Genomic DNA, 9,851 nt, shown 5'->3' on the forward strand with positions numbered 1-9,851 from the left:
TAATGTACCGGATACCTGCTCTAAATATTTTGCAAATGAAAAGAGCTAGCAAAAACGTATTTTGTAAGTCTCACGATCCGCTCGGGATTAGCCGAGCGTTTTTGAGGCGATGCAATCATGGACTGTGCGGCTGGTCCCGGCGGAGGTTCGAGTCCTTCCTCGGGCAAGGGTGTGTGTGTTTGTCCTTAGGATAATTTAGGTTAAGTAGTGTGTAAGCTTAGGGACTGATCACCTTAGCAGCTATCTTCCATAAGATTTCACACACATTTGAACATTTGAAGTCTCACGACTTATAAGTAGAATTTCACTCAGACTTTGTCAAATCGACATGGATTTTTGAGATTTGAATAATTCTTATCCTGACTGGATACTCCTTCTAATTAAGCGTGATTATTGGTTACTTTAGTTCACCTTGACAATCCCGTTTACCATTCGACAAAAGAAGCTTATCCCTTTTGCTGCATTTTACGTGGCCGTACGGCTTTCAATTTTTTAAATTTTACGTTGATAAAATAAGAAACTAACTTCATTTCGAGACACTGTCGCATATGTTACCAAAGAATATAACTGATATCATCATTGAAAGCCCCAGGACAGAAGTGCATGCACTGTCTATTCTTCAAATCATGTGGTGATTAGTGGTACGAATGTTGGGATCATAACGGTTGCAGATGAATGGAAGACGAGAGCATATTACGATAGGTAGAAAGGCTGTTAAACAGCCAATAATTATGACTGCAAAACTGGAATTGACAGACTTTTAACACGGAATGGTAATTGCAACTAAATGCATGGGATATTCGGTTACGGAAATCGTTACTGAATTCAATATCACGAAATGTCAAGAGTGTGCCAAGAATACCAAATTTCAGGCATAATCTCTCACCACGAGCAACGCAGCCTTTACATAACGACCGAGAGCAGCGGCGTTTGGGTAGATATGTCGGTGTTAACAGATAAACAACTCAGCGCGAAATAACTGCGGAAATCATCATGGCATGTAAGGTGAATGTATCCGTTACGACAGTAGGACGAAATTTTGCGTTAATAGGCTATGGCAGCAGACGAACGACGCTAATGTCTTTACTAACAGCGCGATATCGTGTGCGGGGCCTTTCCTGGGTTCGTGTCCATATCGATTGGATTATAGACGACTGACAAAATTGTGCATTGTCGGATGAGTCCCGATTTCAGCTGGTAAGACATAATGGTAGGTCTGAGTATGCATAAGATCCCACGAAGCCCTCCGCCACACACCGTTGGGTGGCTTGCGGAGTATCAATGTAGATGTAGATGAAGCCATAGTTGTGAACAAGGCACAGTGCAAGATGGTGGTGGCTACATAATGAAGTGGGTTGTATTTATATGGAATGGACTGTGTTCTCTGGTCCCTCTGAATAGATGATTCACTGGAAATGGCTATTCTGGGCTACATGGAGACCATTTGGAGCCATTCATCGATCTGATGTTCCCAAAAAACGATGGAGTTATTATGGATGACATTGCACCATATCACTGGCCCACAGTTGTTTACGATTCGTTTGAAGAACATTGTGAATAATGTGAATGAATGGTTTTTCCACCCAGATCGCTCGACACTAGACCGATCGAGCATTTATGGGACATACTTGAGAGGTCAGATCGTGTAAAAAAACCAGCAAAATGGTTCAAATGGCTCTGAGCACTATGGGACTTAACTGCTCAGGTCATCAGTCCCCTAGAACTTAGAACAACTTAAGCCTAACTAACCTAAGGACGTGACACACATTCACGCCCGAGGCAGGATTCGAACCGGCGGCCGTAGCAGTCGCGTGGTTCCTGACTGTAGCGCCTAGAACCTCTCGGCCATTCCGGCCGGCCAAAATCTAGCAGCGACATCACTTTCACAGTTGTGTACGGCCCTTCTGTAACCGTGTATAATGAGTCAGTATCTCTGCAATGGATTGCCAACGATTTGTTGAGTGGTTGCCATGCCCAGTTGCTGCGCTACGCCGAGCGAAAGGATGTCCGACACGATATTAGCAATAATCCCGTGACTTTCATCGTCTCAGTGTGTTATGTTCTCGTTGGGGTTCGGAAATTCGTTCGTGATCTTAAGCACACGGATTCTTTTATTTCTGCGAAGTTCAGTTTCATCATACGCGTTCTTTATAATTCTCTTGGATTGGCCAAATTGCAGTAACATCGATTTATTTTCTGGCATTTCCATGTATGTTACAGTTTATGATCAGTGAGCTTAAGGTGGGTAGGACGTCAAACAGGCCGATTTAGAGAAGGAGAGGCACCACAGGACCTTTTAATTTGCACTGTCTGTACTTTTACAAATGAATTCATTAAACTTTGTCCGCACGACCAGGAAGGATTCAGGATTCACACTCACAGCACGAAAAAATAATATTTCTTAAATGTGAAATTTCATTGTTTTTTTCACTTACTGTTGGCTGTATTTGTTGCTGTAGGTACGCTTTTCTTCATAAGTAAGTGAGAGTCTTCGATGAATTTTGTACAGCTTACAAACCTTACTTACAGGTGTATGAAACTCTAGAATTTATTTAATCTATGGAAAAATGAATGGTCTGTTACGTTGTAAACTTCGTATTTAGAGAAAACTCGAATTTTATAGTTAATTATCTCAATTTTTACCACAGTTTTTAACAGATTTGGGAAAATCTAGAGTTTCATACACCTGTAAGTATGGTTTGTATGCTGTGCAAAATTGATCGAAGAATCTCTCTTACTTATGAAGAAAAGTGTACCTACAGCAACAAATGCAGCCAATACCAAGTGAAAAAATGATGAAATTTCACATGTAAAAAATGTTCGTTTTATTATGTTTTTGAACTTCCTCTGCTATGAGTGTGAATCCTGAATCCTTCCTGGTCATGCTGACAAAGTTTTATGAGTTTGTTTGTAAAAGTATGGTCAGTGCAAATTAAAATGTCCTGTGGTGCCTCTCCTGCTCCAAGTCGGCCCGTTTCACGTCCTACCCCCCTTACGAGAAAGCAGAAGTTAGTCGACATGTATTTTGATATCCCACTGCGTTACCTACATTTTGGGAAAAAGGAGTTCGCCTCCACTCTTACTAGATTTAACAAGAGAAAAACTAAAGACAAAACTTTATATGCTTCATGGGAATACTTAGAAGTGATGCATGAATAACTTGATGAATAATGGTTTATATTTGGGACATGTTCCTCTGACAGAGGTTTTGCAGTCGTCCGCTGAGACTCGCAGGTGGCAGACGCAGCCCCGCCGCAGCAGCGGCCACTGCCGAGACGCAGAGCAGGCAGGGGGCGGGAAGTGAATGGCACACCGCGGCACTCGGCCGCCCCCATGCCGCCTCCCACGCCGCCCCCTGGGCGCCTGAGCCAGCGCCGGACCGAGTAATGAATCCTCGTGCAGCGCCGCCCGCGGCTACGTCACGCCGAGCGCACCGGCGGCAGCACACGGACGCCGAGCCCGCCGTACGGACGCTTCTTGCGACTCGACGTCGCGACGCCTCGCAATTACGCTGTGCTGCCTGCGAGTGCCGCGGCCCGTGCTCGAGTCCACTTGCAAATGTATGACTCACTCGTGTACGCGCCACGAGCGGCGCAAAACCTCGTTTGCAATTCGATTCGCACAGGTGAGCGGTTGCTGCAGAGTGGCAAACTACACTACTAGCCATTAAAATTGCTACGAAGATGACGTGCTACACACGCAAAATTTAACCGACAGGAAGAATATGCTATGATATTCTAGTAATTACCTTTTCAGAGCACTCACACAAGGGTGGCGCCGGTGGCGACACCTACGACGTGCTGACATAAGGAAAGTTTACAACCGATTTATCATACACAAACAGCACTTCACCGGCGTTGCCTGGTGAAGCGTTGTTGTGATGCCTTGTGTAAGGAGGAGAAATGGGTACCATCACGTTTCCGACTATGAAAAAGGTCGAATTGTAGCCTATCGCGATTGCGGTTTAGCGTATCGCCACATTGCTGCTCGCGTTGGTCGAGATCCAATGACTGCTAGCAGATTATGGAGTCCGTGGGTTCAGGAGGGTAATATGGAACGTCGTGCTGGATCTCAACGGCCTCGTATCACTAGCAGTCGAGATGACAGGCCTCTTCTCCGAATGGTTGTGACGGATCCTGCAGCCTCGTCTCGGTCCCTGAGTCAACAGATGGGGACGTTTGCAAGACAACAACCATCTGCACGAACAGTTCGACGACGTTTGCAGCAGCATGGACTAACAGCTCGGAGACCGTGGCTGCGGTTACCCTTGACGCTGCATCAGAGACAGGAGCGCCTGCGATGGTGTACTCAACGACGAACATAGGTGCACGAAAGGCAAAACGTAATTTTTTCGGATGAATCCAGTTACTGTTTACAGCATCATGATGGTCGCAGCCGTGTTTGGCGACATCGCGGTGAACGCACGTTGGAAGCGTGTATTCGTCATCACCATACTGGCATATCACCCGGCGTGATAGTATGGGGTGCCATTGGTTACACGTCTTGGTCACCTCTTGTTCGCATTGGCGGCACTTTGAACAGTGGGCGTTACATTTCAGATGTATTACGACCCGTGGCTCTACCCTTCATTCGATCCCTGCGAAACCCTACATTTCAGTAGGATAATGCACGACCGCATGTTGCAGGTCCTGCACGGGCCTTTCTGGATGCAGAAAATGTTCGACTGCTGCCCTTGCCAGCACGTTCTCCAGATCTCTCACCAATTCGAAACGTCTGGTCAATGGTGGCCAAGGAGATGGCTCGTCACAATACGCCAGTCACTACTCTTGATGAACTGTGGTATCGTGTTGAAGCTGCATGGGCAGCTGTACCTCTACACGCCTCCCAAGCTTTGTTTAACTCAATGCCCAGACGTATCAAGGCCGTTATTACGGCCAGAGGTGGTAGTTTTGGGTACTGATTTCTCAGGATCTATGCACCCAAATTGCGTGAAAATGTAATCACATGTCAGTTCTAGTGTAATATATTTGTCCAATGAATACCCGTTTATCATCTGCACTTCTTCTTGCTGTAGCAATTGTAATGGCCAGTAGTGTAATTCGAATGTTAGCAACTTGCACCGAAGCAGGAAAATCGTTTGAGGATCTTTATTATGTACTAAACGGCTGAAATCACCAAGTATCAGTTGTGGGTTGCCGTTCTAAGTGCTTCCAGGGGCAACTAAAATTTGATTTTAAATCTCTTGTGTAGTTATTGACTGAACTGAAATACAAGGGTAATCCCAAAGCAAGGCCTCCTATTTTTTTATAAGTACGCAGACCTATTTATTTCTACAATGGCTTACATTGGTTTACAGCTTGAACGTTTAGCTATTTTCCGACATAATCACCATTTCTGTCGATGCATTTTTGTAGACGCTGTGGCGGATTTTGTGTGCCCATGTCATAACAGCTCGTCGCCATGCTGTTTAGAAAGTTATGAACCTCTTCTTTCACCTCGTCGTTGGAGCTGAATCGCTGGGATCACAATTAACGCTGACAGGTACTGTGAGACTCTAAAAAAACTAAAATGGACAATTCAGATCCAGAGAAGAGGAATGTTGAGCAAGGGCGTACACATTCTCCATGACACCACTCGCACACACATTGCTCGGCAAACCGTTGCTCTCCTGCAACAATTTCAGTGGAACGTAATCACCCATCCATCCTATAGTCCTGACTTGGCGCCCGGTGACTATCACCTTTCCCTAGGTTAAAGAACATTTGGCCTCGTATTTAAAATGATGTCTTAACCTACTCGTTAAGGGCTATAATCTTATTTTAAATGTTTAACACAGTAAGACAAGTAATACAATTAGATAGTAACTATACCCACCGTTACCCAGACTATGTTCAATAGGAGTACTGCTCAATTGCTGTATTTGTCAGTAAACAAGAAGGCACCAACTGATAAAACAATGAATTTATACGCCGGCCGGAGTGGCCTAGCTGTTCTAGGCGCTACATTCTGGAACCGCGCGACCTCTACGGTCGCAGGTTCGAATAGTGCCTCGGGCATGGATGTGTGTGATGTCCTTAGGTTAGTTAGGTTTAAGTAGTTCTAAGTTCTAGGCGACTGATGACCTCAGAAGACAAAAGATACATACATGTAAAATGACAAAAAAAATAAAAATTTTAGAACTATTTGTTGGTTTGAACTTAAGGTGATTTTCGGTTGATTTCTCACTCATACTGGGAAATGTCGTTTGTAGCATATCGCCGATGCTTTTACTTTTTAGACACTGATAGTTCTGGTCTAATTTTTTATTGTGCTGCAGCACTATGCATTTCTTATGGTTTTCACAGTACACTTTTTCGCACGCCAGTGTTTTCTGTTTCTTTTCATACTTCTAAGTGACTGTTGTGGTTCGTGTTTTGTAGTGTAGCCAACATAACCTTGCCGCTAGTTTTTCTTTAACTGACAATCTCTTTTTTTTAATTATTGTATGTATGTAATCCTATTCTAATTTGTTGCTGTGTATTTATATACTGTGTAAGAGCAGGGACGAAATAGTGATGTTAACGGACTGTTTTTCGATCTTAAAGCAAATCAAAATGTAAATAACTTAATTGTAGATCATTGATGATACACTACCTCAATAAAGCGAAAAGTGTCTGGTGAAAAATAAAGAAAAGAACACGGTTTTTGTATATGCAACGATCTAACAGAAATACCCTCAAGAACTTAGGAATTATAATTACGAACAACTTAAATTGGAAAGAACACACAGAAAATGTTTTGGGAAAGGTGAACCAAAGACTGCGATTTACTGGTAGAACACTTAGAATATGCAACAGATCTACTAAAGAGACTGCCTATACTACGCTTGTAGGTCCTCTTTTGGAATACTGTTGCGCTTTGTGGGATCCTTAACAGAGAGGATTAACGGATCACATCCCAAAGAAAAGTAGCACGGTCTGTATTATCGAAAAATAGAGAAAAGAGTGTCACTGAGTTGATACAGTATTTCACCTGGTCGTCATTAAAACAGATGCGTTAGTCGTTGCGGTGGGATCTTCTCACGGCATTTCAATCACCAATTTCTCCTCCGAAAGTGAAAATATTAAATTGACGCCGACCTACATAGGAAGAAACGATCTTCGTAATAAAATAAGGGAAATCAGACCTCAAATGGAAAGATATAAGTATCCATTATTTTCTTGCGTTGATCCACAGAATTACTGTAAGGGTGGTTCGATGAACCCTCTGTCAGGCAGTTGTGTGATTTGCAGAAGATCCATGTAGAGATAGATGTAGATGAACCGTATCACGGACATAGACCGGAGGGGGACATTCACCCGGGCCTCCGTGGAGCCTTTGGTAGTAACCGAAGTTATCATGACAGCTGGGGACTACGTGGACGTTATTGAGGACCACTTGTGTCCTTTCATGCATGTTGGCATCTGCATAGGGATAACAATTGGTGTCACTAGGCCAGATTTGTACCACAGTTGTTTGAGGAGCAGGATCATGAACTCATGTTGATCCGTTTGGCTGTTAATTCGCCTGATCTGAACCCTGTGGAATACATCTGGGACTCTATTGGACGCCAGATCACCGCCCACCAGATATCGCCCAGTAATTTACGGGAATCGCGTGACATGTGAGCAGACCTCTGGTACCATATATCGCCGGAAACTACCAAGGAATTTTAGAAGCAATGTCACGGCGAATAGTTATTGTACTGCGTTCTAAAAGTGGATGAAGAGGCTATTAAGAATGTTGGACCGATTAGGCTGTTGTGTAGGTGCCTACCGTCAGCACTTAAGTTTCACCTCCTATAGGGTATCGCTAGTCAGCAACTCTGTCTCATAATTTTGTTGGTTTGTAGCACTGACCATCGTAACCTAGCTGTGGCAGAAACAGGCAGCCGTGTACGGACGTCAGAACAAGCAGCTGCACGATGATTTCCTGACGTGTTGATATTACGTGTCGGATACGTGAGTGTCAAAGTAAGTCGTATTCTGTTGACAATACTCCCCAAGTAGTGCTGAAATTCAAGATCAGTGGGATGCGATATTTCTGAAACTACGACCGTCTTTCATTTCATTCCTTACTGAAAAAACGTGCTTCGCTGGACGAACCATTGTAAAATGATAATTTCGAATTAGTTTTCTTCCACCTTGTTTGTAAACAACAAAAATGTGGCGAAAACTCTACAAATATTGGTTATCGTGAAGCATAATCACTTTCCTATTAATTTCAACTTGACTCGTACATCGTCTGATTTTCCGTACACATGTTATTTATTTCACTGTGGAAAGAAGAGTTTTGCTGTTAACAGAAGTAAACAGTACTATCAGGAACAAGAAAACGTAACTATATAGTTTTCGTTGTCCTAATGATCAATGTCCTCATCTCAAAAAAAAAAAAAAAAAAAAGTGTGTGAAATCTTATGGGACTTATCTGCTAAGGTCATCAGTCCCTAAGTTTACACACTAATTAAGCTAAATTATCCTAAGGGCAAACACACACACACACACACACACACACACACACACACACACACATGCCCGAGGGAGGACTCGAACCTCCGCCGGGACCAGCCGCACAGTCCATGACTGCAGCGCCTGAGACCGCTCGGCTAATCCCGCGCGGCTGTCCGCATCTCAATAGACTTGAATAGGTGAGCTGTTTCTAGTGATTGCAGAGAACAGCCTGTAATTATTCGTGTAGAGTGCTTCACGCGGCATTCGTATCGCGATTTTCCAGTCCATTACAGCAGAAAAATTTGCAGTTTAAACCTTCCACGATTGATAAGAAGCCCGAATATAATCAGCAGAAACGTCAGACTTCGCTATCTACATTCGCCACGATCTCGTGAATGTACAAAGCAGTCACTCATGCAAAAGGTGCTACTGTAACTTATTTGACATTTAGCTATTTAGCTTTGTGAATTACTACTGCTGCTACTACTACTATTACTATTACTACTACTGATGCTACTGCTGAGCGAGCTGGCGCCGTGGCTAGCGCACTAGTTTCGCTTTCGAGAGGACGACGGTTCATATCACCTTGTGACATCCAGATTTAGGTTTCCCGTGATTTCTCTACGTCTCTCCAGACAAATGGCAGGCTGGTTCCTTTGAAAAGGGCACGGCCGGTTTCCTTCCCCACTGCTTCGTTATCCGAGCTTGTGCTCCATCTCTGACGACCTCACTATCGACGGGACGTTAAACGCTAACCTGCCTTCTCGCTTTTACAACTGCTACTACAACGACTGTAAGTATTAGGAGGCCGTATTACTACTATCACCAATTCTAACGTATTGGAGACACAGCAAGTACGAAAACTAATGCTAATAACACTAAATCTAATTTTTGTACTACACTCTTGCTACAATTACATTCGAAGAATAGGTCGATGCCCCTTAGAACAGTTAAGTAGTATATCATATTACTAAACTCATTTTCTCTTCACGAAAGTATGAGAGAACACACATTACTATTTCTGGGATGTACCTAGTTTCTCTAGTTCCTGTGTATGTTCTGCACAAAATCAGCCATGGTGTCGAGTCTACAAATACTTTGCTGCTTGCAGATTAATGGATCATAAGGCACCTATCCTTACATCAGGAACAAACTAATGCTTGCGCCCACCAGCCTTCATTCTAATGATACTGGGCCAAACGATACAAGAGAGATCCTATTTCCTTCACATGCCACGAGTCATATCTACAGGCATTTCTCGCGTCCGCTGTGGTGTCTCTTGGGCTTAGCTACCCCCTGCTTTTTATAAGACATCATCCGTTACAAGACTCGGAACAGTAAAACGTTATACCACCGATGGCTCACGCTACACTAGAGTTGTTCTCTTCCGAAACTACAGTTCGGAAGTACTGCTACACTATA

The sequence above is a fragment of the Schistocerca serialis genome, chromosome 7 (genome assembly GCF_023864345.2).
Source record: "Schistocerca serialis cubense isolate TAMUIC-IGC-003099 chromosome 7, iqSchSeri2.2, whole genome shotgun sequence".
Taxonomy (NCBI): Eukaryota; Metazoa; Arthropoda; class Insecta; order Orthoptera; family Acrididae; genus Schistocerca; species Schistocerca serialis.